At 46.1% G+C, this 27,446-nt stretch overlaps 1 protein-coding gene across 5 annotated transcripts in view; it reads right to left on the bottom strand.

Annotated features, from left to right (window-relative positions):
• cables1 (Cdk5 and Abl enzyme substrate 1) overlaps window positions 1–27,446 on the bottom strand; it is a 282,165-nt gene that overhangs the window by 207,563 nt on the left and 47,156 nt on the right. The window lies entirely within an intron of this gene.

Genomic DNA, 27,446 nt, shown 5'->3' with positions numbered 1-27,446 from the left:
TGGACAAATTAAAATGTTCTGGGCTCCTTTATAGAAAGATCTTCTGTGATCTTGTCAATGGGAGATGTAGGGAGGTGCAATAAATAACGTGTCACAATGTAATTGTGCACAAGGCTAGTTTGGTGTCCCAAGTAACAGCTAATGCAATCCATCAGGCAGGGCGTATGAGTTCAGAATCACACATTCTGTGAAGTAGTGGGTGGCTACAGCTCGTGTCGAACAGGCCTCGTAACTACTACTACTACTCGGGCTTCTGCTAGCTTAGAAACACGTTGGCTGCTAAAGTGATGGTGAATTCCCGTACCAGCCTCCCCGAACAGGCACCGGAATGTGTTCACGGTAATTTCATTTGAAGCCTACTTGTGACAATAAGCAATTTTCATTTCATTTTCAATGAGGACATTTGCTTCATTTGTCTGAAGTGCTGTTACCTGCAGCAAAACGATTAGCAATCAACTCGTCACTCACAGCACCTTGTTGGCGTTAAGCAGTTTTGTTTGGCTGGTGAAAGTGGGACCCACCTGACTCCTCCAGCCACTGCCAATAGCACATCATGATCAAGGGACACGAGACCTGCATGTAGCGGGGGTGGGGAGAGCTCATTCCTGCCTTTGCTCACTCGTCCTTGGCTGAGACATGTCAAAAGCTTTCTCAACTATTGCAGGCAGGCAGTCTCCAATGATCAGCATCCCTGCTATAAAACCTTTAAATATTTTTCATTCCATTTTGAATTCACGGATATTAAATGCAGCCAAAAGGATTCTTCTGGCACAAATCTTGAATTTAGTTTTTGTTTTATCTGAAAGAAATGTACACAGGATGTACAGAATCAACATGCGCAAAAGCCAGAATGGCATATTTGACAGGTACAAAGGTCATTCTGGTTATATTTCGACTCTGTATTCACATTAGCTGCAAACAGCTGAAAAGGCACTAACAGTTCAGAAAGTTAATTATTCTGCTTGTTCCAGACTCTACTCCAAAGCTGACAGAAAATGTGCTTTTAAATGGGCTATGAAATACAAGTGCCACTAGGTTTGAACTAAACATGTAAATTACTACTTAAATGATCTTTGAAAGGCCTCACTGTGACAATTCTTTCTTCACAGGTCCTGATTTTTCCTGTCAGTTCTCTTCTCTCTTGAAGGCACTGCTTGCTGTGTGGGGCTCGGGGAGGTTTTGATGGTCCTTGTCCGACCATCCATTGTTCGCACATCTTCACATTCACCACAATGACGCTGGTGAGTGGCAAAAGCTATTCGACCACCAGAGCTTCACAGCAAACCTCCCCAATCTGTCCCGCGCACACGCGCACACGCGCACGCGCGCACACGCGCACGCGCGCACACACACACACACACACACACACACACACACGATTCCCAGTTCTTTTGCGCTTTATTAGCCCGGGGAACACAAAGATTAACTGGAGAATACTACTCATTGTCTTGAGGAGATCAGCAAATTCAGCATAAATCGAGATTCAAAGTATAAAATTATATGGAAAATGATTGAGAGGAGAGCATCACTTAACCAGTAGGGACATATACCTACCTATATTATACTGCTGGTAGTCTGGAAGTACAATAATAATAATAGCTTATTGTCACAAGTAGGCTTCAATGAAGTTGCTGTGAAAATTAAATGAAAATCACTTATTGTCACAAGTAGGCTTCAAAGGGACAGCACGATAGCATTGTGGTTAGCACAATGGCTTCACAGCTCCAAGGTCCCAGCTTCGATTCCGACTTGGGTCACTGTCTGTGTGGAGTCTGCACATCCTCCCCGTGTGTGCGTGGGTTTCCTCCGGGTGCTCCGGTTTCCTCCCACAGTCCAAAGATGTGCAGGTTAGGTGGATTGGCCATGATAAATTGCCCTTAGTGTCCAAAACTGCCCTTAGTGTTGGGTGGAGTTACTGGGTTATGGGGATAGGGTGGAGGTGTTGACCTTGGGTAGGGTGCTCTTTCCAGGAGCTGGTGCAGACACAATGGGCCGAATGGCCTCCTTCTGCACTGTAAATTCTATGATCTATAAATTCTATGAAATGAAGTTACTGTGAAAAGCCCCTAATCGCCACATTCCGGCACCTGTTCGGGAGGCTGGTACGGGAATGGAACCGTGCTGCTGGCCTGCCTTCTTGGTCTGCTTTCAAAGCCAGTGATTTAGCCACGTGCTAAACCAGCCCCAATATTAAGGGAAATGCAGAGTGTGAATGTAACTATTTATTATATTGTGTACAATATATAATTATTTTCTTTTGCACATCTGTCACACTCCAGACATCACACTTCTTACATTCATAGCGAGTGTAAAATCCAGTCATTTCACAATAGTGCCCAACTGCCCAACAAACCAATAAAATTTCCATGACTTGCAAGTGCCCACTGATTTGACTATACTTACTTGTTCTGTGCCAATTTTGCCCAAAGGAATAATTGAAGGGACAAGACCCATTTGGCAGCTAAACATCATTCACATGCTTCAGATCCCAGCCTGCCTATCAGCAGTACAGTCCATCAGCTAAATGACACATATTCCCCCCTTCAGCAGGCAATACCTGCTGTTGTTGGCAAGCATAAACATAAAGGCAGCAACTGCAAAATAGGTCTCCGCAGAGGGACGGAGTTCAAATCTGGATGGACTGCATTCAGGCCCATTTCAAACCACATTGTCATTCAGTGACATCAGTCCATTCCAATAGTGTAATTCTTTGATAATCATAAGGTAACTGTCCATTCCAATTGTATGGTCAAATTTAGTGAAAACTTCCTCCGCTCCTAATTGGCATCAATGTTATCTACAGCGAATCAAAACGGTTTAGATTAGTCACCTGCATTCAGTGCGCAGTAACCCTTAGTGATCCAAAATTTAAATCCTATTTTGTGCTTTGATTCAATTCAAAGATATTAAGCATATTATATCCCAGGCACTGTTTTGTCCTCATCTTATCACCTTGCTTATTTTTTCGTTCTTTCCAAGTTGAGGTGAAACTTCAGTGATGCGACAGTTTCGGTTTCTAAAGTACACCACAGTACTAGTGATCACGGTGGCACAGTGGTTAGCACTGCTGCCTCACTGCACCAGGGACCTGGGTTCAATTCCGGTCTTGGGTGACTGAGTTTGCACATTCTCCCCGTGTCTGCGTGGGTTTCCTCCGAAGTGCTTAGGTTTCCTCCCGCGCTCCAAAGATGTGCAGGTTAGGTGGATTGGCCATGATGGTTGCACAGGGATGGGGCAGGGGAGTGGGCCTGGGTGGAATGCTCTTTCAGAGCGTTGCTGCAGACTCAATGGGCCGAATGGCCTCCTTGTGCACTGCAAGGATTCAATGCATTCGATTAGGTCTTGAGGATCTATAAATCCAATGGATCTGAGACAGGGATCAGTTTGCATTTGGAAACGGACATCTCTGCTTTACAATCTCTTCCATTGTTCAGCTTCTGAATGGTTGGATATGCCGTTGCCCAATGTAGCTTGCACCGCTGCATAAAAGTTAAAATGGTACAGTTCATCCTTAATATGCTGACAATTAGGGAAGGTGAGGTAACTTTCTTAACAAAAGACAGGAATGCCCATTCATATTTCTACAGTCAACAACAAGCCAATGAACTTGCTTTCTCAGGAATCTCCAGAGACATTCCTGTGACATTTGTTGCTGGGCCATTAGTTACCGATAAAAAAAAACAGGCTTTCCCCATTTTCTTTATTGAGAGACATGTCAACACACAGGTACACTAACAGAACTGAAAAACAGAATGAAGTCCACCTGGCCAGATCTAAAAAAAAAATAACCACAGGTTACCACTCCTTCAAAAATCGCTGACCAATTCTCACTTAAATGTTACGTTGTAAACTAACTGCCTCTCCATGGGTGGTCCATGCCACCTGTTCACTGCCCTCCGCCAAACATGTTCACTTCCAAATGTCTTCCGAGCTATCAGCTGACCCCCTGCCTGCTGCAGAACGCCATCAAGCTCTTGAAGCAACTACCGCAGCTGTCAGGAACATTCTTACCGCTTCATTGTTCTCTCACCAAGAAAATTAAACTGAGCGCAATATCTTGCGTTAACCTCTCCCGGCAACCCCTTTTTCACATAATCTGCCAAGCAGAGATGCATCATAAGTCGAGGTCATCTGCATCTCGAGATGGAAGATTTTGCTGTGAGCCATTGTACTCAACACTGCCAGCCTGAACTGGAAGAATCCAGTACAAACATCAGCAGTCCCAACACCACTGCTCCAATAAAACGAGTTATCACGTTATTTCAGGCCCATCCTCTGCAATATTCCTTCAAGCAGATAGAACATAGAACATAGAACACTACAGCGCAGTACGGGCCCTTCGGCCCTCGATGTTGCGCCGACCTGTGAAACCATCTGAAGCCTATCTGACCTACACTATTCCATTTTCATCCATACGTCTATCCAGTGACCACTTAAATGCCCTTAAAGTTGGCGAGTCTACTACTGTTGCAGGCAGGGCGTTCCACACCCCTACTACTCTCTGAGTAAAGAAACTGCCTCTGACATCTGTCCTATATCTATCACCCCTCAATTTAAAGCTATGTCCCCTCGTGTTTGTCATCACCATCCGAGGAAAAAGACTCTCACTGTCCACCCTATCTAACCCTCTGACTATCTTATATGTCTCTATTAAGTCATCTCTCAGCCTTCTCCTCTCTAACGAAAACAACCTCAATTCCCTGAGCCTTTCCTCGTAAGACCTTCCCTCCATACCAGGCAACATCCTAGTAAATCTCCTCTGAACCCTTTCCAAAGCTTCCACATCCTTCCTATAATGTGGTGACCAGAACTGCACGCAGTACTCCAGATGCGGCCGCACCAGAGTTATGTACAGCTGCAGCACGACCTTGTGGTTCCGAAACTCAATCCCCCTGCTTATAAAGGCTAGCACACCATATGCCTTCTTAACAGCCCTATTAACCTGGGTGGCAACTTTCAGGGGTTTATGTACCTGGATGCCGAGATCTCTCTGTTCATCTACACTACCAAGAATCTTGCCATTAGCCCAGTACTCTGCATTCCTGTTACTCCTTCCAAAGTGAACCACCTCACACTTTTCCGCATTAAACTCCATCTGCCACCTCTCAGCCCAGCTCTGCAGCTTATCTATGTCCCACTGTATCCTATAACATCCTTCAGCACTATCCACAATTCCACCGACCTTCGTGTCATCTGCAAATTTACTAACCCATCCTTCTACACCCTCTTCCAGGTCATTTATAAAAATGACAAACAGCAGTGGCCCCAAAACAGATCCTTGCGGTACACCACTAGTAACTGAACTCCAGGATGAACATTTGCCATCAACCACCACGCTCTGTCTTCTTTCAGCTAGCCAATTACTGATCCAAACCACTAAATCACCTTCAATTCCATACTTCCTTATTTTCTGCAATAGCCTACCGTGGGGAACCTTGTCAAACGCCTTACTGAAATCCATATACACCACATCAACAGCTTTACCCTGATCCACCTGTTTGGTCACCTTCTCAAAAAACTCAATAAGGTTTGTGAGGCATGACCTACCCTTCACAAAACCGTGTTGACTATCGCTAATCAACTTGTTCTTTTCAAGATGATTATAAACCCTATCTCTTATAACCTTTTCCAACATTTTACCCACAACCGAAGTAAGGCTCACAGGTCTATAATTACCAGGGTTGTCTCTACTCCCCTTCTTGAACAAGGGGACAACATTTGCTATCCTCCAGTCTTCCGGCACTATTCCTGTCGACAAAGACGACATAAAGATCAAGGACAAAGGCTCTGCAATCTCCTCCCTGGCTTCCCAGAGAATCCTAGGATAAATCCCATCTGGCCCAGGGGACTTATCTATTTTGACATTTTCCAAAATTGCTAACACCTCCTCCTTTTGAACCTCAATTCCATCTAGCCTGGTCGACTGAACCCGAGTGTTCTCCTCGACAACATTGTCTTTCTCCAGTGTAAACACTAACGAAAAATATCCATTTAACGCTTCCCCTATCTCCTCTGATTCCACACACAACTTTCCACTACTATCCTTGATTAGCCCTAATCTTACTCTCGTCATTCTTTTGTTCCTGATATACCTATAGAAAGCCTTAGGGTTTTCCTTGATCCTATCCACCAATGACTTTTCGTGTCCTCTCCTCGCTCTTCTTAACTCTCCCTTTAGGTCCTTCCTGGCTAACTTGTAACTCTCAAGTGCCCTAACTGAGCCTTCATGTCTCATCCTAACATAAGCCTTCTTCTTCCTCTTGACAAGTGCTTCAACTTCCTTAGTAAACCATGGTTCCCTTGCTCGACAACTTCCTCCCTGCCTGACAGGTACATACTTATCAAGGACACGCAGTAGCTGTTCCTTGAAAAAGCTCCACATTTCGATTGTACCCATCCCCTGCAGTTTCCTTCCCCATCCTATACATCCTAAATCTTGCCGAATAGCATCATAATTGCCTTTCCCCCAGCTATAATTCTTGCCTTGCGGTATATACCTATCCCTGCCCATTGCTAAAGTAAACATAACCGAGTTGTGATCACTATCACCAAAGTGCTCACCTACATCTAAATCTAACACCTGGCCGGGTTCATTACCCAGTACCAAATCCAATGTGGCCTCGCCCCTTGTTGGCCTGTCTACATACTGTGTCAGAAAACCCTCCTGCACACACTGCACAAAACTGACCCATCTATAGTACTCGAACTATAGTATTTCCAGTCAATATTTGGAAAGTTAAAGTCCCCCATAACAACTATCCTGTTACTCTCGCTCCTGTCAAGAATCATCTTTGCAATCCTTTCCTCTACATCTCTGGAACTATTCGGAGGTCTACAGACAACTCCCAACAGGGTGACCTCTCCTCTACTGTTCCTAACCTCGGCCCATACTGCCTCAGTAGACGAGTCCTCAAGCGTCCTTTCTACCGCCGTAATACTTTCCTTGATTAACTATGCCACACCCCCCCTCTTTTACCATCTTCTCTGTTCTTACAGAAACATCTAAATCCTGGAACCTGCAACAACCATTCCTGTCCCTGCTCTACCCATGTCTCCGAAATCGGCACAACATCGAGATCCCAGGTACCAACCCATGCTGCAAGCTCACCCACCTTATTCCGGATGCTCCTGGCGTTGAAGTAGACACACTTCAAACCAGCGTCCTGCTTGCCGGTGCCCTCTTTCGAACTTTTAACCCTACCCCTGACCTCACTAATCTCAACATCCTGTACACTGGGACTACAATTTAGGTTCCCATCCCCCTGCTGAATGGTGGCCAAGTGAAAATCTGACAAGCATAGAATCCCTAAAGTGCAGAAGCGGACACTCAGCCCATCGAGTCTGCACCAACCCTCTGAAAGAGGGCCCACTCCACCCCTCCTGCTCCCCCCCCCCTGTATATCTCGTAACCCTACCTAACGTTTGGACACTAAGGGGCGGTTTATCATGGCCGATCCACCTAACCTGCAAATCATTGCGACTGTGGGAAGAAACCGGAGCACCCGGAGGAAACCCACGCAGACATGGGAAGAACATGCAAATTCTGCACAGTCACCCAAGGCTGGAATCGGACCCAGGTCCCTAGCACGGTGAATCAGCAGTGCTAACCACTGTGCCACCCCAACAGTTAGTACAGTATTTACATTATGATGCATTTTGCACCCCACCTTGTGGCTGGCTCTGCTGCGCAGCAGGGCAGGAAGAAAAATGGCAGGGGTATAGTGATAGGGGACTCAATCGTAAGGGGAATAGACAGGTGGTTCTGTGGACGCAATCGAGACTCCAGGATGGTATGTTGCCCCCCCTGGTGCAAGGGTCAAGGATGTCTCGGACCGGCTGCAGGACATTCTGGGGGGGGGATGGGGGGTGAACAGCCAGCTGTCGTGGTGCACATAGGCACCAACGATACGGGGGGGGGGGGGGGGGGGGGGGGGGCACCGTGGCTGGCTCTGCTGCGCAGCAGGGCAGGAAGAAGAATGGCAGGGCTATAGTGATAGGGGACTCAATCGTAAGGGCTTTTGACAGACGGTTCTGCAGACGCAATCGAGACTCCAGGACGGTATGTTGTCTCCCTGGTGCAAGGATGTCTCGGAGCGGCTGCAGGACATTCTGGAGGGGGACGGGGATGGGGGGGAGGGGGGGGGGGGTTTGCGAGAGCTGTTGGGGAGGGTTTAAACTAATGTGGCAGGGGGATGGGAACCGATGCAGGAAGTTGGAAGGTAGCAAAACAGGGACAGAAGCAAAAGGAAGTAAGGGGGAAAGTGTAAGGCAGAGAAGCCAGAGTCAAAAATCAAAAAGTGCAACAGTACAAGGTACAGTGACTGAGGGGAGCTCAGTGAATAGGCCCAGTAATACTAAAAGGAATAAAACTGGAGATGTTAAGATTCAAAACAGAGGTAAAAATAACCAACATAAGTGTACTTTACCTGAATGCTTGTAGTATTCGGAATAAGGTAAATGAGTTGATGGTGCAAATCATCATGAATGACTATGATTTAGTGGCCATTACTGAAACATGGTTAAAGGATGGTCACGACTGGGAGTTAAATATCCACGGGTATTAAACTATTCGGAAGGACAGAGTGGATGGTAAGGGAGGTGGTATAGCTCTGTTATTTAAGGATGACATCCGGGCAATAGTAAGGGATGACATCGGTGCTATGGAGGATAAGGTTGAATCCATTTGGGTGGAAATCAGGAATAGTAAGGCAAAAAAGTCACTGATAGGAGTAGTCTATAGGCCACCAAATAGCAACGTTATGGTGGGGCAGGCAATAAACAAAGAAATAACTGATGCGTGTAGAAATGGTCCTGAGATTACTACCTTTGAGGTCCTACTTTTTAGGTCAACTCCTAACTCCCTGAATTCAGTATGTAAAGCATACAAAGTGGCAAAGATTGGTGGGAGACTAGAGGACTGGGAAATCTTTAGGGGACAACAGAAAGCTACTAAAAAAGCTACAAAGAAGAGTAAGATAGATTATGAGAGTAAACTTGCTCAGAATATAAAAACAGACAGTAAAAATTTCTACAAATATATAAAACAAAAAAGAGTGGCTAAGGTAAATATTGGTCCTTTGGAGGATGAGAAGGGAGATATAATAATGGGAGATGAGGAAATGGCTGAGGAACTGAACAGGTTTTTTGGGTCGGTCTTCACATTGGAAGACACAAATAACATGCCAGTGACTGATAGAAATGAGGCTATGACAGGTGAGGACCTTGAGAGGATTGTTATCACTAAGGAGGTAGTGATCAGCAAGCTAATGGGGCTAAAGGTAGACAAGTCTCCTGGCCCTGATGGAATGCATCGCTGAGTGCTAAAAGAGATGGCTTGGGAAATTGCAAATGCACTAGTGATAATTTACCAAAATTCACTAGACTCTGGGGTGGTCCCAGTGGATTGGAAATTAGCAAACGTGACACCACTGTTTAAAAAAGGAGGTAGACAGAGAGCAGGTAATTATAGTCCAGTGAGCTTAACTTCAGTATTAGTGAAGATGCAGGAATCTATCATCAAGGAAGAAATAGCAAGGCATCTGGATAGAAATTGTCCCATTGGGCAGACGCAGCATGGGTTCATAAAGGGCAGGCCGTGCCGAACTAATTTAGTGGAATTTCCTGAGGACATTACCAGTGCAGTAGATAACGGGGAGCCAATGGATGTGGTATATCTGGATTTCCAGAAAGCCTTTGACAAGGTTCCACACAAAAGGTTGCTGCATAAGATAAAGATGCATGGCATTAAGGGTAAAGTAGTAGCATGGATAGATGATTGGTTAATTAATAGAAAGCAAAGAGTGGAGATTAATGGGTGTTTCTCTGGTTGGCAATCAGTAGCTAGTGGTGTCCCTCAGAGATCCCTGTTGGGCCCACAATTGTTTACAATTTACATAGATGATTTGGAGTTGGGGACCAAGGGCAACGTGTCCAAGTTTGCAGGTGACACTAAGGTGAGTGGTAAAACGAAAAGTGCAGAGGATACTGGAAGTCTGCAGAGGGATTTGGATAGGTTAAGTGAATGGGCTAGGGTCTGGCAGATGGAATACAATGTTGACAAATGTGAGGTTATCCATTTTGGTAGTGGGATTATTATTTAAACGATAAAATATTAAAGCATGCCGCTGTGCAGAGAGACCTGGGTGTGCTAGTGCATGAGTCACAGAAAGTTGGTTTACAGGTGCAACAGGTGATTAAGGCGGCGAATGGAATTTTGTCCTTCATTGCTAGAGGGATGGAGTTTAAGACTAGGGAGGTTATGCTGCAATTGTATACGGTGTTAGTGAGCCACACCTGGAGTATTGTGTTCAGTTTTGGTCTCCTTACTTGAGAAAGGACGTACTGGCACTGGAGGGTGTGCAGAGGAGATTCACTAGGTTAATCCCAGAGCTGAAGGGGTTGGATTACGAGGAGAGGTTGGAGTAGACTGGGACTGTATTCGTTGGAATTTAGAAGGATGAGGGGGGATCTTATAGAAACATATAAAATTATGAAGGGAATAGATAGGATAGATGCGGGCAGGTTGTTTCCACTGGCGGGTGAAAGCAGAACTAGGGGGCAGAGCCTCAAAATAAGGGGAAGTAGATTTAGGACTGAGTTTAGGAGGAACTTCTTCACCCAAAGGGCTGTGAATCTATGGAATTCCTCGCCCAGTGAAGCAGTTGAGGCTCCTTCATTAAATGTTTTTAAGGTAAAGGTAGATAGTTTTTTCAAGAATAAAGGGATTAAGGGTTATGGTGTTCGGGCCGGAAAGTGGAGCTGAGTCCACAAAAGATCAGCCATGATGTAATTGAATGATGGAGCAGGCTCGAGGGGCCAGATAGCCTACTCCTGCTCCTAGTTCTTATGTTCTAATACACTGACCACAAAGAGAATTCAGCCATAATCCATCAAGGTGGTATCGGGCAGAAAACAACTGAGTTCTGTATTTTTAATTAATTTTTACAGGATGAGGATATTGTTGGTTAGGCCAGCATTTATTCCCATCCCTAGTTGTCCTTCAGAATGTGCTGGCGAGTTGCCTTCTTGAACCATTGCACTCCTTGAGATGTAGGTACACCCACTGTGCTACGAGGGAGGGAGCTTCCAGGATGTTGCCCCAGCTACAGTTAAGGAGCGGCGATATATTTCCAAGTCAGGGTGGTGAGTGACTTGGAGGGGAACCTCCAGGTGGTGGGGTTCCCAGGTATCTGCTGCTCTTGTCCTAGATGGTAGTGGTTGTGGGTCTGGAAGGTTTTGTCGAAGGATCCTTGGTGAGTTACTGCAGTGCATCTTATAGATGGTCCACACGGCTGCCACTGTTCATCAGTGATGGAGGGTTTGAATGTTTGTGGAAGGGGGGTTGGGCAATGAAACGGGCTGCTTTGTCCTGGATGGTGTCGAGCCTCTTGTGTTGTTGGAGCTGCACTCAACCAGGCAAGTGGAGAGTATTCCATTACACTCCTGACTTGTGCCTTTTAGACAGGGGGCAGGCTTTGGGAGGGTCAGGAGTCGAGTTACTCGCCGTAGGATTCCGAGTCTTCGACCTGCCCTGGTAGCCACAGTATCAATGTGGCTAGTCTAGTTCAGTTTCTGATCAATGGTAACCCCCAGGATGCTGATTGTGGGGTGTTAGACATTTAGCTGCTGTAGTATAAAAAGTCAACAGTTGTGCTGCTTTTCCACAAAACACCTTTAAAGTTCCTTCAACAGACTTTGCACAAAACTCTAACATCACATCATCAGGCACAAGGGCCACCTGAAGCCCCTTTACATATCAGTCAATTATTGGATGCTTAATTGGAATGTCTCTTAACCCATTACTTAACAGTCTCCCTTCCTTGGAGGAAATAAAATAATTAGGTGAAACAAAGTTACAAGAAACTGAAAAAAACACACATTTTCCCCCCCTTCTTTTTTTTTTCATAAGAAAAAAAAGACCAGTCACAGAAACAGGCGCCCTTCTTTAACAATATCCAAAAATTTCTGTGAACTAGCCCTTCTTTTTGTAAAACAGTCTGACAATTGATAGCTACTGTCAACCCATTTAATTTTTGCTATCTCCCCTCTGTCCAACATCTGCTTCAAACTTGCGATGTCTACCCTTAACCTTTTTTCATTGACACTTTTTGTAGAGCGCACATTTTCCCACAGGGATTATTGTCAATGTGACATTCAATAGGAATATTTCCCAAATCCCCTAATCCTAAAATTTATCTCAATATCGGATAGATAAAAGGCCATATCCACCGCCTCTTTTAGGCTTAATGTCTCAGCAGCCAACGTGCTTTTGACCACTCTCCTTATTTTCTTTGTTTCCCACACAAGAGGGCAACAGTTACCATTGTTCCCCAAAAGGAAAATTATAATACCTCCTGCGTTTGAAACTCCATCACATAAATTTGTATAGGACGCATCACTATAAACTATCAGTTTCAAGTGCCTACGGTCACCTAAAACCAGGAACCTCAAAACACGCTCCTGCATTTTTAGTTTGACCAACGCTTTATTTGCTCTTATTAGTCTTCCACTTTGGGATCATTTATTTTTGTACTTAACTCTACGACATCAAAACTCAGGTCCTGTCTAGTCTGTCTACTTAACCAATTCAGTTGCCCAATTAAACTTCGTAGTTGCTCTTTTTCCATCTTTGAAACCATTGCGTTTTTTTGTGAAACCCAGCCACGGCTGCTATTGGGCTGATGCTTTCCAAATAAGACTGCTGACATAAAGTTGCCCCTAACATAGTTTGTCCGATTTCTAGTCCAATATATTTAAATACACCAGAAGCCTGACTTCCAACCCTGAATTCTTTCCTCAAACCCATTACTGATTACAATAGCTTCAAAATCACTAGTCCCACCCCACAAAAAATCATCGACATGCATCATGAAGATGCCAGAAAGATTTCCTTTCTCGTGCCAGTAAAACATTGCCGGATCTGCTTTCAACTGGCACCAGCCTAACTTCAACAAAACTGACCTTATCGAAAAATACCAGACATTAGACACATCATTTAATCAATATACACATTTGTTCAACTTCCAGAGTACCCCTTCTGTGTTAGCTGCCTCTTTAAGAGGACGGAGAAAAATGACTCTCTGGAGCTGATGCCCCTGCAAGAAGGCAGCTTTTATATCTATAGGTTTGCATTCCCATGCCTTTGTGGTTAATAGAGCCAAGAAGATCTTTAAAATAACATTGCCGGCCATAGGTGAATCTACCCTCAAATCCTGATCTTCTAAGTTTTCTTCAAATCCCCTCGCCACAAGCCTGGCCTTTGCCTTACAAGTCCCATCCGGAAGAACCTTTTCCGTACAAATCCATCTGTGGGAGAGACCTCCTTGTCCCCTATCCGGTACTTCCGTGTCTACCCCAAATTCACTCCAACTATGCAGTTCTTGCTGTGTGGCACCTTTGATAACTTTTTCATCTATTTTATTGGAAGCCACCAAAATGTCACGTGCATGTGGGCTTCTACTCATATTAGTATTTGCAGTCTTACTCATGTTCCGAGATCTTGATAAACTACGTCCCCTCTCCCGCCTGGTATCTCGTTCTGTACTGCTACTGCTTGATCTTTCCTTCTGCTCAGGGATGTCCTTTCAATAGTTCTCGACCTTTTCCTGCGGACCTGTTCACTATCCGATGTGCTATCTGAACTGGCACTGCATTTCTGTGCCTTCCATTTTTGAATTTTGTTTTCCCAATCCATTGTCTTGACTCTCTCCCCTGAATGCTGTACATTCAACCAATGTTTAGACTTTCCAGTGGTCTTCCCTGCTCCATTAATAACAGTTGCATCCTTCCATTAACTAGACCCTCCAGGAAAGTATGTCACTTTTGTACCAACTTTTGGCATTTGCCCTTTCAAAAAAATGGCCTGTTCTAATTCATCAGAAGTGTTGTGTTCCTCTACAGAAACCCTGTCTATATCAGTTAACTGGTCCTCATAGTTCTGTAACACGTGCGTACCAGAGGATTCTGATTCCTCGTCTTGTCTGTCTGCTCTGTCTAAATTTGAAAATTTGTAATCTGTACCCATTATCCTTGATGAGTGTACCTTAACAGTTTGATTACCACGTTGCAAACTAATTGTTTTGCCATCTATGCCTATGATCTTCCCTGGGCCTTTCCATTCATTAGAATTGTCTCTCTTATAGTATACCATTTCTCCTTGCTAAAAAATGGCATCTGATGGCCGTACATTATGTCTTAAAGCTCTGCGAATTCTTTGAGACTTCTGCTTCCAAAAATGCTTTTCTACTGTTATATAATGCGTTTAAATGCTCAGCAAAGGCAGAGCTAATTGTACTCCCTTCCCAAGCTGGAGGCTGGTCATCCAAAACGGACGGAATTTTAGGGTTTCTACCAAACACTAATTGATAGCGACTATAGCCCCCAACCATCTGCAATTAATTCTTTGCATGTACCGCCCATGCTAAAGCTGAATTTAACTTGCAGTTTGGTTTATCCGCCAAAATTTTCCAGAACATGTCATCTATTACCGCATGGTTTCTTTCACACACACACACCATTACTAAATGGGCTTTCCGTAGCCGTATTCATAACTGTGATATTCACATTTTCACATATATCCCTAAACTCATCATTAGCAAATTCTCCCCCATTGTCCGGAAGGAATTTTGCCGGTGGGCCCATTCCTGTCCCTATCCATTATTCCACGATTAGATCCAGAATTACGCTCTTTTCTTTACTTCGTACAATCGTTGATTGACTAAATCTGGTTGCTAAATCTACAAAATGCTAAATAAATATATGATTGGCTTTATCCCAGATCTTAAGGTCCATGGTCACAATGTCGTTACAATCCTTGGCCAAAGGTAAAGTTTCTATTGGTCATGCTGGTGTCCTTCTGTACTTCCTACAAACTTCACAGCGATCACTAACCTGTTCTCAGTTTGGTATAGTCTTCATCCCTTACCCCTGCATGCTTTAATAAATTTTTCAGCCTCCGAGGAGACCGATGCGCAAATTGCCTATGCAGTTTTAATACAACAAGCTTTTTATCAGCTAAAGTCCCATTTTCAACTGCCATTAACACATCCTTAACTGTACTTGAAATATTATTTGTCAGTAATGGAATACAATAGTGTCTCGACTGTGTAAATTGTAAGTCCACCGTCTTTCCAAAAACTGTTGCTTTATCCTGTTCCATATCTAGTTTCATGTGTGCTTTCTTCATCGACGGTCTGCTCAGAAGCAAAGGTACCTCACTTGATACAACATCCGTGCTAATGAAATGATTCACTCTGACAATATTGCAAGGGATCACCTCTCTTTTCAGCGACCTCAGAGTACTATCATCCCCAAACCTGAAACTTGTGGAAATTTTAAATTCCTTAACCTTGTTACGATTTTCAGCATCCAATGAGTCCAGATAACATTTTAACCAGTCAATCCCACACACAGTAGATGTGCAGCCACTGTCCAATACAGCACAATTGAACGATTCTGCAACCAACACCCGCATTACCGGCGTAAAACTGCTTGTTAATAGGACAATTCCTTCTTTCTGGTCACTATCTTTATCCTCTTCTGACTCTTCAGTGTCATGTGTCGCTTCAAACACTATTATAACGTGTTGGACAGTTGAAAGCATAATGATATTGAGAGTCACATCGAAAACATAGATTTATCATACCCCAGGCATTTCTGGGGTTCATCTTCCTATTGTAGGTTCTAACTGGGTTTCTGTCTTCATAGTTTCCGGGTCCCGATCTCCCTCTATAGTCTTGGAACCTGTTTGTAGCAGTGCAATTTCTCCATCCTGTTAATAGTGTGTCTTCTATATTCTGCTTTATTGCAGGCTGACCTATTTGGGTCATCAGAGCCATCGGAATCGAATGTTTCCCCAGAAACTTTTTTAAAGCTTCTGTCATCTGATCGAATAAGGTATCCTTATCCGTAAACTGAACTCCTGTCAAAACCAGGAGCCTATCCATTTTGCTCACTCTAGCACAGTCAAGTAATTTAAAGGCCAACACAGACTGTGGAAATTCCAGGTTGTGTTTCTGCAGCCTTTTATATCATCTGCCAAATTCCATTATATAGTCTTCCATAGAGAATTCCTCTATTTTCCGGAACCTATCAAAATCTGACCATGCTTCATACGCACTTAACAAGTCATCCTTCTTATAAATCTTATCCATGTAACGTAATAAGAGTCTCCAGACCTTCTTCCGAGGATAACTCTTCCAATTCCAGTTCAGAAAACACTTTGCTTCGGATTTTATTGCCATATGGTAAAGAAAGAGCCAATGCCATACCTTGTTTTCACTTTCCCAAGGCAGTTACCTTAGTCCACATAACTACTGCACTTCTCCATTGATCGTACAATCCCCTTTCAGAAAATAAGGGGGGTAGTCATATCCAGCCATCTTTATCCGCGGTTCAGCCATATATTTTTTTTCTCACTCACTCCTTGGTTTGGTCCGGAAAAGTATCTTTCAACCATTCACACTTGCACAGCAACCATCCTCTGCTATCATGATGGAAGGGAGGTCATTGATGAGGCAGTTGAAGATGGTTGGGTCTTGGACATGACCTTGAGGAGATCCTGCATGATGTCCTGGAGCTGAGATGACTGACCTCCCAACTACCACAACCATCTTCTTTTGTAAGAAGTCTTACAACACCAGGTTAAAGTCCAACAGGTTTGTTTCAAACACGAGCTTTCGGAGCACGGCTCCTTCTTCAGGTGAATGGAAAGGCTTGTTCCAGAAATGTTTATATAGACACAGTCAGAGATGCCCCGGAATGCGAGCACCTGCAGGCAATCAAATCATCAAAGATGCAGAGAGAGAGGTAACTCCAGGTTAAAGAGGTGTGAATTGTCCCAAGCCAGTTCAGTCGGTAGGCCTCTGCAAGTCCAGGCTTGTTGGTGGGGGCCGAATGTAATGCGACATGAATCCCAGATCCCGGTTGAGTCCGCATTCATGCGTGCGGAACTTAGCTATAAGTTTTTGCTCAGCAATTTTGCGTTGTCGCGTCTCCTGAAGGCCTCCTTGTAGAATGCTGACCCGGAGATCAGAGGCTGAATGTCCTTGACTGCTGAAGTGTTCCCCAACTGGAAGGGAACAGTCCTGCCTGTTGATAGTCGCACGATGCCCGTTTATTCGTTGTCGCAGTGTCTGCATGGTCTCGCCAATGTACCACGCTTCGGGACATCCTTTCCTGCAGCGTATGAGGTAGACTACATTGGTCGAGTCGCACGAGTATGCGCCGCGTACCTGGTGGGTGGTGTTTCCACGTGTAATGGTGGTGTCCATGTCGATGATCTGGCATGTCTTGCAGAGATTACCCTGGCAGGGTTTTGTGGTGTTGTGGTTGCTGTTCTGAAGGCTGGGTAATTTGCTGCAAACAATGGTTTGTTTGAGGTTGCGCGGTTGTTTGAAGGCCAGTAGTGGGGGTGTGGGGATGACCTTGGCAAGATGTCCATCCTCGCTGATGATGTGTTGGAGGCTGGGAAGAAGATGTTGTAGTTTCTCCGCCCCAGGAAAGTACTGGACGACGAAGGGTACTCTGTCAGTGGTGTCCCGTGTTTGTCTTCTGAGGAGGTCGGTGCGGTTTTTTGCTGTGGCGCGGTGGAACTGTCGATCAATGAGTCGAGCGCCATATCCCGTTCGTACGAGGGCATCTTTCAGCATCTGTAGGTGTCTGTTGCGCTCCTCCTTGTCTGAGCAGATCCTGTGTATACGGAGGGCTTGTCCATAGAGGATGGCTTCTTTAATGTGTTTTGGGTGAAAGCTGGAGAAGTGGAGCATCGTGAGATTATCTGTGGGCTTGCGGTAAAGCGAGGTGCTGAGGTGACCGTCCTTGATGGACGGTCTGTATACACCAGATACATCGATGACATTTTTTTCCTTTGGACCCACGGCGAGACATCACTGAAACGACTACACGATGACATCAATAAGTTCCATCCCACCATCAAACTCACCATGGACTATTCTCCAAATTCAGTTCCATTCTTGGACACACTCGTCTCCATCAAGGACGGTCACCTCAGCACCTCGCTTTACCGCAAGCCCACAGATAATCTCACGATGCTCCACTTCTCCAGCTTTCACCCGAAACACATTAAAGAAGCCATCCCCTATGGACAAGCCCTCCGTATACACAGGATCTGCTCAGACAAGGAGGAGCGCAACAGACACCTACAGATGCTAAAAGATGCCCTCGTACGAACGGGATATGGCGCTCGACTCATTGATCGACAGTTCCACCGCGCCACAGCAAAAAACCGCACCGACCTCCTCAGAAGACAAACACGGGACACCACTGACAGAGTACCCTTCGTCGTCCAGTACTTTCCTGGGGCGGAGAAACTACGACATCTTCTTCGCAGCCTCCAACACATCATCAGCGAGGATGGACATCTTGCCAAGGTCATCCCCACACCCCCACTACTGGCCTTCAAACAACCGCGCAACCTCAAACAAACCATTGTTTGCAGCAAATTACCCAGCCTTCAGAACAGCAACCACAACACCACAAAACCCTGCCAGGGTAATCTCTGCAAGACATGCCAGATCATCGAAATGGACACCACCATTACACGTGGAAACACCACCCACCAGGTACGCGGCGCATACTCGTGCGACTCGACCAATGTAGTCTACCTCATACGCTGCAGGAAAGGATGTCCCGAAGCGTGGTACATTGGCGAGACCATGCAGACACTGCGACAACGAATAAACGTGCATCGTGCGACTATCAACAGGCAGGACTGTTCCCTTCCAGTTGGGGAACACTTCAGCAGTCAAGGACATTCAGCCTCTGATCTCCGGGTCAGCATTCTACAAGGAGGCCTTCAGGAGACGCGACAACGCAAAATTGCTGAGCAAAAACTTATAGCTAAGTTCCGCACGCATGAATGCGGACTCAACCGGGATCTGGGATTCATGTCGCATTACATTCGGCCCCCACCAACAAGCCTGGACTTGCAGAGGCCTACCGACTGAACTGGCTTGGGACAATTCACACCTCTTTAACCTGGAGTTACCTCTCTCTCTGCATCTTTGATGATTTGATTGCCTGCAGGTGCTCGCATTCCGGGGCATCTCTGACTGTGTCTATATAAACATTTCTGGAACAAGCCTTTCCATTCACCTGAAGAAGGAGCCGTGCTCCGAAAGCTCGTGTTTGAAACAAACCTGTTGGACTTTAACCTGGTGTTGTAAGACTTCTTACTGTGCTCACCCCAGTCCAACGCCGGCATCTCCACATCATCATCTTCTTTTGTGCCAGGTATGACCCCAACCAGCGGAGAGTTTCCCCCCCCCCCCGATTCCCACTGACTCCAGTTAAGCTAAGGCTCCTTGATGCCATACTTGGTCAAGTGCTGCCTTGCTGTGAAGGGCATTCACTCTCACCTCACCGCGAGCATTCAGCTCTTTTGTCCATATTTGAACCAAGGCTGTAAGGAGGTCAGGAGCTGAGTGACCCTGGCGGAACCCAAACTGAGCCTCCGTGAGCAGGTTATTGCGGAGACTGCATGAACTTTAGTTATATCCTCCAGTGGATGGTCTGCCTGATGTGTCAAAATAATAAAAGAACTGACAAGACTATTTTCTCTACAAGGGAATTCGGATTAAGGGAACCTAATTTAAAAATGTAAATTACTTAAAGATAAATTGGTTGAAAAGATTGCAGCAAAAATCACCTTCTCCCAAAAGGGTTGAGTGAATATACAAAGTATCCTATTCCAGAAATCACAGATTTAAAATCAAATGAGAAGGGAAAAACAAAGTTCCGACACCTTTCAAAAAATAAAATTCCAGGATTTTTCACTAGCCAAATTGAAACTCCGGTGTGTAGGCTATCTTGCTTCCTGGGGTGTTCCACAAAAAGTGCTTATGAGGTCAACAGTCTATTTACCGAACTGGATTCCAGACATGCAAAGCAAACGATGGAGAGGGCAAAGTCGATGCCGGAAAAACATTGGAAAAGGTTGGAATTCCGCTTAAAGTCAGAAAAGTCTCATCCCTGTCTCGATGGAATTCGATGACTGGATTTTGTTTCCCTCACAAATTCCATAACTTTCCTGGTTACCCCATGACCCGTGGGAACGCTGAAAAAATATTTTTGTTTATATAGCACTTTGCGAGACCAGTAGTTGTGTCAAAGCACCGGACAGCAACAGGGCATTTCATCAAGTATGGTTAGTCACTATTGTAATGTAGGAAACCAATTTGTGCACTGAAAACTCCCACAAACATTGATGTGATAATGACCATATTGTTTGTTATCTAATATTGATTGAGGAATAAATATTGGCCAGGATGCCAAGAGTAACTACTCCATTTCAAATTAATGCCATGGGAATGTTCACATCTACATAAGCAGACAGATGGGGCTTTGATTTAATGTCTCGTCCAAAAGAAGGCACCTCCCACCCTCTCCAGTTTAAAAGAATACAGCACAGGAACAGGCCCTTCAGCCCTCCAAACATGTACTGGTCATGATACCACCCTTGACCAAAACCCGCAGCATTTCCTTGCCGTATCCCTCTATACCCATCCTATCCATGGAAGAACAAAATGTCAACGTGGAGATGTGGGCAACGATCCCACTACCTCTCACATGCAAAGCAAGCACTATACCATTTGAGCTACTTCCCCCTTAAGAGTTGGATGATGTGAGGCATAGAATTTACAGTGCATAAGGCGGCCATTTGTCCAATCAAGTCTGCACCAGCCCTTGGAAAGAGCCTACTTACGCCTACGCCTCCACCCTATCCCTGTAACACACAAACCCACCTAATCTTTTGGGCACGAGGGGTAATTTATCATAGCCAATCCACCTAACCTGCACATCTATGGACAGTGGGAGGAAACCCACGCAAGCACGGGGAGAAAGTGCAGATTCCACACAGTGACCAGAGGCCAGAGTTGAACCTGGGACCCTGGAGCTGTGAGGCAGCAGTGCTAACCACTGTGCCAACATGCCGCCCTAAAGTTGGGGATGAGAGCACTTCCACTTGGTTGGGAAGGCCCGAGCCAAATTTGTGGTCATCGGGCCGTTAATTAGCCCAGGATGGGATTTCCATCCCTACTCCCATCTGGGTGGGAGATCCCCTGCAACAGCTGTCAGCCAGATAGCTGGTAGCTCGCCAGACTCAACAGTGTCACCAAGAGTGATGGCCACCGCTGGGACTGCAGGCAGTTCATCACATCTGCCTCTGCAGTTTCCGAGTGGGGTGTTTCTCCGGGCCCAGGCTGGGTGGCGTTCCATGGGGTCCTTCACTGAGTACAGGATGCTCACATGGGGAGGCAGTGGCATAATGGTATTGTTACTGGACTAGTAAGCCAGAGATCCAGGGTTATGCTCCGAGGACCCGGGTTCAAATCCCACCATGGCAGATGATGGAATTTGAATTTAATAAAAAACATCTAGAATTAAAAGTCGAATGCTGACCATGAAACCAATGTCGATTGTCCAAAAACCCATCTGGTTCACCAATGCCCTTTAGGGAAGGAAATCTGTCGTCCCTACCTGGTCTGACCTACATGTGACTCTAGATCCACAGCAAAGTGTTGGCTTTTAAATGCCCTCAGGGATGGGTAATAAATGCTGACCCGGCCAGCGGTGCCCATATCCCATGAACAAATAAAAAACCAAATAAAATAGGACAGACCCCTCCGAGCTCAGTGTAAACTTCCACACAAAAGTAACAATTCCAGTCCATCTATCCACAGTATTCCCTTGGTGTATTGCCGTCCAACAGAACATAGCACATACAGTGCAGAAGGAGAAGGAGGCCATTCAGCCCATCAAGTCTGCACCGACCCACTTAAGCTCTCACTGCCACCCTATCCCCATAACCCCTCCGAACCTTTTTGGACATGAAGGGGCAATTTAGCATGGCCAATCTACCTTTCCTGCACGTCCCTGGAATATGGGAGGAAACCCACATGGAGGAAACCCACGCAGACACGGGGAGAGCATGCAGACCCGGCACATACAGTGAGCCAGCTGGGAATCGAACCTGGGACCCTGGCGCTGTGAAGCCTCAGTGCTAGCCACGTGTGCTACCGTGCTGCCCAACAAAGAAATTTCAGATTAGCCTCTGGTGTGGTTACGACGTGACGTTTCAGCCACAAGTACAGATTTTAGTGGACAATGCCATATGTGAATTTTACAAGTTAAATTTACTTCCCACGTGTATACTTACTAAACATTCATCGAACACCTATCAGTGAGAAACTCTCTTTTACCAAAGGTTGATATTCCGGAGTGAATTTATGAGACACAGCACTACCTGGATTTCATCAGACTAACCGGAAAGAGTAGGGGCTTGCCCAACGAGATTCAACAGATCGGCCCCGGCTAAATGGGTCTTTGCCAGACTGTCTGGTGAGCAAGATAGTGGAGATGGACAGGGAATATTCGAGGGTGCCCACCGTGGAGGGATTGGCGAGGAGGAAAAAGTTGCAGGAACAATTTGACAGGCTGACAACGGGGAGGGCGGTAGGGCAACTGCGTTGGGCAAGAGGGGTGCAATACGAGTTTGGGGAGAAGGCGGAGGCAGGCCAAGTCCAGGGAAATATTGACGATCCGGACCGGGGCTGGGGATGTGGTGTCAGAGCCAGGGAAGATAAATGAGGTATTTAGAGAGTATTACCAGGGACTTTATGAGACAGACCCAGGAGGAGAGGAGGGGGACATGGTGTGGTTTCTGGACAAGCTGGAATTTCCCCAGATGGAGGAAGCAAAGAGACAGGCGTTGGAGGAGCCCCTGAGGCTGAGGGAGGTGCTGGATAGTATCGGGTATGAAGTCGGGGAAGGCCCCTGGGCCGGATGGGTACCCGGCAGAATTTTATAAGGAATTTGCAGCAGACCTGGCACCACATATGTTGGGGGCATTTAATGAAGCACTGGAGAAGGGGGAGTTGCCAAAGATGAAGCAGCAGCAGTAATCACACTAATCCAAAAAACGGAAGGATCCAGTGGAATGTGGGTCGTATAGACCCATATCACTATTGAACAGGGATGTGGAAGTATTGGCTAAGTTGTTGGCGGGGAGGATGGAGGATTGTGTCCCGGGGGTGGTTGCAGAAGATCAAACAGGCTTCGTGAAGGGCAGGCAGCTCACGAGTAATATAAGACGGCTGTTGAATGTGGTGATGAATCCGTCGAGAGCTCTGGTCCCGGAGGTGGTGGTGTCCATGGACACAGAGAAGCATTTGATCGGATGGAGTGGCGGTACTTGTTCGAAGTTTTTTGTTTGGGCCGAGATTTGTGGCATGGGTGCGGTTGCTGTATGTGGCGCCAAGAGAGAGGGCGAGGATGAATAATATGAGCTCACGAAGCTTTGACTTACACAGGGGTACGAGGCAGGGATGCCCGCTGTCACCGCTGTTGTTTGCGCTGGCTATAGAGCCATTGGCGATGGCTCTCAGGGGGTCGGCAGAGTGGCAGGGGATAATGAGGGGACAGAGGGAGCATCGGGTGTTGCTCTATGCCGATGACCACCTGCTGTATGTTTCGGATCCGTTGGAGAGTATGGGAAGGATTATGGGCCTGTTGGGGAGGTTTGGAGAGTTCTCGGGATACAAGCTGAATGTAGGGGAAAGCGAGGTATTCCTGGTGAATGAGCTGGCACAGCGGGCTAATTTAGGGGGGGGATGCGATTTACAGTAGCGAGGGACAAGTTTAGGTACTTGGGGATTCAGGTAGCGAGGGGATAGATGGGGCTCCATAAGTGGAACTTAACAAGCTGGTGGAGTCCAGGGAGGATCTTAAGAGGTGGGATACACTGCACTTAATGTTAGCGGGGAGGGTCCCAAGTAGTGAAAATGAATATTATGCCGAGGTTCTTGTTTATCTTTCAGGTTCTCCCGATCTTTATACTAAAGGCCTTTTTCCGGAAGTGGACACAATCATTTCTGACTTTGGGCGGGGAAGGTGCCGAGGGTGGGGTGGACCCTGCTACAGAGGCAGAGGCAGCAGGGGAGGTTGGCGTTGCCAAACTTGCTTCATTATTATTGGGCGGCGAATGTGGACAAGGTGTGGCAGTGGTGGGAAGGAGAAGGGGTAGAGTGGGTTAGGATGGAGGAGGAATCTTGTAAGGGGTCTAGTTTGAGGGCTATGGTGACAGCCGCATTGCCAATGGCTCCGAGTAGGTATTCAGGGAGCCCAGTGGTGTAGTCCACAGTGAAGATATGGAATCAGCAGAGGAGGCATTTTAGGGTGGAAGGGATGTCGGTGCTAATGCCACTGTGCGAGAATCATGGGTTTGAGCCGGGAGGATGGACAGTGTATACAGGAGGTGGAGGGGAGTGGGGCTGGTCAAGGTGAGGGATTTATATTTGGAGGAAGGGTTCGCCAGTCTGGTGGAGCTAAGGGAGAGGGTAGAGCTGCCGAAGGGTAGAGAGTTCAGATATCTACAGGTTAGGGACTTTGCACGAAAGGTCTGGAAGGGGGTTCCCTAGATTGCCAGGATACACCTGCTAGAGTGACTGCTGTTTCCGGATGTGGAAGGGGAGGGAAGAATTGGGGATATATATAAGTGGCTGGAGCAGCAGGGAGGCGAGCACATCGTGAAGATCAAGGATAAATGGGAAGTTGAGTTGGGAATGGAGATCAATTGGGAGTATGGAGTGAGGCACTGCGAAGTGTAAACAGGACCTCCTCTTGTGAAAAGATGAGCCTGATACACATTAAGGTGGTGCACAGGGTGCATATGACTCTGGCAAGAATGAGTGGGTTCTTTCCGGGGGTAGCAGATGAATGTGAGAGGTGTGGGCGGGGGCCAATGAATCATGCGCACATGTTTTGAGGTTGTGAAAAATTGGGAAGATTCAGGGCGGGAGAGTGTTCGCGGTCTTAGCCAGGACAGTGGATGAGGGAGTGGATCCGGACCCTTTGGTGGCGATATTTGGGGTTTCAGAGAAGTCGGAGCCCATGGAGAGGAGGCCGGCCGATGTCATGGCCTTCGCCTCTCGGATTGCACGGCGGTGAATTTTGCTGGAGTGGCGGTCGGCATCGCCACCAGGGGTAGCAGCAAGGTGGGGGGGGGCGGGGGTGAAAAAGGAGAAAAATCTGTACAAACTTTATAGTTGATTGTTGGGAAGAATGTTCCCCGGGGTGTTTATTTGCTGTGACCTACTTTGATACAAGTTTGAATAAAATCCGTTTCAAGAAAAATATGGGTCTTTGCCATAACATGATGGAGCCGCTCATTATTGAACAGGCAACAGGTGCCCATGGCTCATTTCAGTAACACCGGCAGGCGGCAGACAGGAACTCCATGGCCGCTCGGCGGTTTGAACATGGCTGCTGCGTGGCTCGTCATCTTTGTTGGGGCAGTGGAGGTGCACACAGATCAAGTAGAAGGCAGCACAAGAAGCAGGTCCGGCAGCAGCCTGTAAGGTGATTGCGAGGCCGTGGAGAGAATAAATCATACCTGATCTTCTGCCTCAATTCCACTTTCCAGCCAACTCCCCCCATTGCTGGATCCTCCAAGACGAAACTCCTGTCCACCTCAGCCTTGAATATACTCAACGATGGAGCATCCACAACATCCTGGGAGAGCGACTCACAAACATTTCTCGCATCTCAGTCTTCAACGATCAACCCCTTATTCTGAGGCTGCGACCCCATGTTGTAGATTCCCCAGCCAGTGTCAATCTGCCTGTTATTCAGTGGAGAAACAGGAGCTGTAAACGGAAAATTCCCCCCAGGGTATCCTAACAATGGTAAACCTGACATGTCAGGAACCAGTAGATTAGATATGCATACCTGAAATTTAGTGTAGTGTGTGTACGCACATCTGGACACTGATCATGTCTTCTGGATACAAATATACCTGATAGAAGTAATTTTTTTCACCCTGTTAATGGAGGAATACTCGGCAAGCTCCAAATTGTCCAAACAAATGAGTCATGTATTTGTTTAATGTGGGGCTATAATTAAGATGCTTGCTTTGCAAGCAGATTGGCTTGCGGTTCCAAGTCTCAAGTGACAGTCACAATCAAAGTCAGCACACCACATGAATGCTTACTTTTATGGGCTCCAAAGTATGGGGGTGTTGCTTTAATGGGGGTTGGGTCCAGGAACACCCTTCACAGCGGCACTGTATATGGTAACATCTTTTATGAGCTCAAGCCCAGGATTCTAACAGAGTATTGAACAGTTCAAGCACCAGCAGTTTTGGTTGGGACTATATTTCTGTCTCTCCCGATTCAGACAGAGCACTTCAACCTCCGAGACACAAAGTCCTGCACTGAAGCCCCACTCCAGACATGGGAAGACACTCTAGAATGACACTATATTTTGGACAAGACATTAATTGGAGGACCTTGTCAGATGGATGTAAAATCCCTATTCAAAGAAAAGCTAGTGTCTTCCTGGAATCTTAGCCGATATTTACTCTTCAATCAAAACCAGCAAAGAAAATTGGTTGCTTGGCATCCATCTTTCAGGCAACATCTGTCCTTCCAAGATCCTAAAACTGCAAGCAGGAAGTGCACTGCCCACTATATTGGTTGAACGAGAAACAAGAAATGTCCTTTATCCAGATCTGAAGCTGGCATCAAGACAATAAAAAGTAGGAACTGGAACACAGTCCAGTCCACCACGTGAACCGCCTCCCATCATTGACTCTGTCTATACTTCCTGCTGCCTTCGGAAAGCGGGCAGCATATTCAAAGACCCCTCCCCACCCGGGTTACTCTCTTCCATCGGGCAGGGGTTACAAAAGTCTGAGAACACACACTAACAGATTGAAAAATAGCTTCTTCCCCACTGTTACCAGACTCCTAAAGGACCCTCCTGTGGACTGAACTGATCTCTCCACACATCTTCTGAGTAGTCCAACAGTCCGTATGCTTCACCCGGCGTCTATGTATTTATATTGTGTATTTATCGTGTGTCCTATGTTATTCATGATTGGAACAATCTGTCTGGACTGTACGCAGAACAATACTTTTCACTGTACCTCAGTACACATGGCAATAAAGCCAAATCCAATCCGCTTTCCTCGTTCTTTCTCTGTAACCATTGATTCCCTTACTATCAAGAATCTATGTATCTCAGCCTTAAATATATACAAGGACTCTGCTCCCATAGCAAGGAGTTCCAAAGACTCCCAAACCCAAGAAATCCCTCCTAATTTCAGTCTTAAAATGGCACTCCTTTAGTCTGAGGAAATGAAATGAAATGAAATGAAAATGAAAATTGCTTATTGTCACAAGTAGGCTTCAAATCAAGTTACTATGAAAAGCCCATAGAAGTGCTCCCTGATCCTAGACTTTGTCCAGAGGGGAAGTATCCTCTCAGCATTTACCCTGTTAAGCCCCTTAAGAATCCTATATGTTTCAATGAGATCATCTCTCATTCTTCTAAATTACAATCGTGACACTCCCAACCTGTGTAACCTTTGCTCCAAGGGGATCATTTTAGTGAACCTTCTATGAACTGCCTCCAATGAAATAATATTT

Source organism: Scyliorhinus canicula, chromosome 10, assembly GCF_902713615.1.
Source record: "Scyliorhinus canicula chromosome 10, sScyCan1.1, whole genome shotgun sequence".
NCBI classification, from domain to species: domain Eukaryota; kingdom Metazoa; phylum Chordata; class Chondrichthyes; order Carcharhiniformes; family Scyliorhinidae; genus Scyliorhinus; species Scyliorhinus canicula.
This window is presented reverse-complemented; position numbering and strand designations above follow the sequence as displayed.